The following is a 3045-nucleotide window of genomic DNA, read 5'->3' as shown; positions in this document are numbered from 1 at the left end:
ATCTGTGTGAGTCTCTCCTGCCTTGTGGTACTGCATCTCTGAGTCTATCTCTGTGAGTCTCTCCTGCCTTGTGGTACTGCATCTCTGAGTCTATCTGTGTGAGTCTCTCATACCTTGTGGTACTGCATCTATGAGTCTATCTGTGTGAGTCTCTCCTGCCTTGTGGTACTGCATCTATGAGTCTATCTCTGTGAGTCTCTCGTACCTTGTGGTACTGCATCTCTGAGTCTATCTGTGTGAGTCTCTCCTGCCTTGTGATACTGCATCTCTGAGTCTATCTCTGTGTGAGTCTCTCCTGCCTTGTGGTACTGCATCTCTGAGTCTATCTGTGTGAGTCTCTCCTGCCTTGTGGTACTGCATCTATGAGTCTATCTCTGAGTCTATCTCTATGAGTCTCTCTATGAGTCTATCTATGAGTCTATCTCTATGAGTCTTTCTGTGTGAGTCTCTACTGCCTTGTGGTACTGCATCTATGAGTCTATCTGTGTGAGTCTCTACTGCCTTGTGATACTGCATCTCTGAGTCTATCTGTGTGAGTCTCTCCCGCCTTGTGATACTGCATCTCTGAGTCTATCTCTGTGAGTCTCTCCTGCCTTGTGGTACTGCATCTCTGAGTCTATCTGTGTGAGTCTCTCCTGCCTTGTGGTACTGCATCTATGAGTCTATCTCTGAGTCTATCTCTATGAGTCTCTCTATGAGTCTATCTATGAGTCTATCTCTATTAGTCTTTCTGTGTGAGTCTCTCCTGCCTTGTGGTACTGCATCTATGAGTCTATCTGTGTGAGTCTCTACTGCCTTGTGATACTGCATCTCTGAGTCTATCTGTGTGAGTCTCTCCCGCCTTGTGGTACTGCATCTCTGAGTCTATCTGTGTGAGTCTCTCCTGCCTTGTGATACTGCATCTCTGAGTCTATCTGTGTGAGTCTCTCGTACCTTGTGGTACTGCATCTATGAGTCTATCTGTGTGAGTCTCTCCTGCCTTGTGGTACTGCATCTATGAGTCTATCTCTGTGAGTCTCTCGTACCTTGTGGTACTGCATCTATGAGTCTATCTCTGTGAGTCTCTCCATCCTTGTGGTACTGCATCTATGAGTCTATCTGTGTGAGTCTCTCCTGCCCTGTGGTACTGCATCTCTGAGTCTATCTCTGTGAGTCTCTCCTGCCTTGTGATACTGCATCTATGAGTCTATCTCTGTGTGAGTCTCTCCTGCCTTGTGGTACTGCATCTCTGAGTCTATCTCTGTGAGTCTCTAATCCCTTGTGGTACTGCATCTCTGAGTCTATCTCTGAGTCTATCCTGCCTTGTGGTACTGCATCTCTGAGTCTATCTCTGTGTGAGTCTCTCCTGCCTTGTGGTACTGCATCTCTGTGACTATCTCTGAGTATCTCCTGCCTTGTGGTACTGCATCTATGAGTCTATCTCTGTGTAAGTCTCTCCTGCCTTGTGGTACTGCATCTCTGAGTCTATCTCTCTATGAGTCTCTCCTGCCTTGTGGTACTGCATCTATGAGTCTATCTCTGAGTCTATCTCTATGAGTCTCTCTATGAGTCTATCTATGAGTCTATCTCTATGAGTCTTTCTGTGTGAGTCTCTCCTGCCTTGTGGTACTGCATCTATGAGTCTATCTGTGTGAGTCTCTACTGCCTTGTGATACTGCATCTCTGAGTCTATCTGTGTGAGTCTCTCCCGCGTTGTGGTACTGCATCTCTGAGTCTATCTCTGTGAGTCTCTCCTGCCTTGTGGTACTGCATCTCTGAGTCTATCTGTGTGAGTCTCACCTGCCTTGTGATACTGCATCTCTGAGTCTATCTGTGTGAGTCTCTCGTACCTTGTGGTACTGCATCTATGAGTCTATCTGTGTGAGTCTCTCCTGCCTTGTGGTACTGCATCTATGAGTCTATCTCTGTGAGTCTCTCGTACCTTGTGGTACTGCATCTATGAGTCTATCTGTGTGAGTCTCTCCTGCCTTGTGGTACTGCATCTCTGAGTCTATCTCTGTGAGTCTCTCCTGCCTTGTGGTACTGCATCTCTGAGTCTATCTCTGTGAGTCTCTCCTGCCTTGTGATACTGCATCTCTGAGTCTATCTCTGTGTGAGTCTCTCCTGCCTTGTGGTACTGCATCTCTGAGTCTATCTGTGTGAGTCTCTCCTGCCTTGTGGTACTGCATCTATGAGTCTATCTCTGAGTCTATCTCTATGAGTCTCTCTATGAGTCTATCTATGAGTCTATCTCTATGAGTCTTTCTGTGTGAGTCTCTACTGCCTTGTGGTACTGCATCTATGAGTCTATCTGTGTGAGTCTCTACTGCCTTGTGATACTGCATCTCTGAGTCTATCTGTGTGAGTCTCTCCCGCCTTGTGATACTGCATCTCTGAGTCTATCTCTGTGAGTCTCTCCTGCCTTGTGGTACTGCATCTCTGAGTCTATCTGTGTGAGTCTCTCCTGCCTTGTGGTACTGCATCTATGAGTCTATCTCTGAGTCTATCTCTATGAGTCTCTCTATGAGTCTATCTATGAGTCTATCTCTATTAGTCTTTCTGTGTGAGTCTCTCCTGCCTTGTGGTACTGCATCTATGAGTCTATCTGTGTGAGTCTCTACTGCCTTGTGATACTGCATCTCTGAGTCTATCTGTGTGAGTCTCTCCCGCCTTGTGGTACTGCATCTCTGAGTCTATCTGTGTGAGTCTCTCCTGCCTTGTGATACTGCATCTCTGAGTCTATCTGTGTGAGTCTCTCGTACCTTGTGGTACTGCATCTATGAGTCTATCTGTGTGAGTCTCTCCTGCCTTGTGGTACTGCATCTATGAGTCTATCTCTGTGAGTCTCTCGTACCTTGTGGTACTGCATCTATGAGTCTATCTCTGTGAGTCTCTCCATCCTTGTGGTACTGCATCTATGAGTCTATCTGTGTGAGTCTCTCCTGCCCTGTGGTACTGCATCTCTGAGTCTATCTCTGTGAGTCTCTCCTGCCTTGTGATACTGCATCTATGAGTCTATCTCTGTGTGAGTCTCTCCTGCCTTGTGGTACTGCATCTCTGAGTCTA

Source organism: Lethenteron reissneri, chromosome 62, assembly GCF_015708825.2.
Source record: "Lethenteron reissneri isolate LAM-NWPU_2019-01 chromosome 62, ASM1570882v1, whole genome shotgun sequence".
In the NCBI taxonomy this organism is placed as follows: Eukaryota; Metazoa; Chordata; class Hyperoartia; order Petromyzontiformes; family Petromyzontidae; genus Lethenteron; species Lethenteron reissneri.
This window is presented reverse-complemented; position numbering follows the sequence as displayed.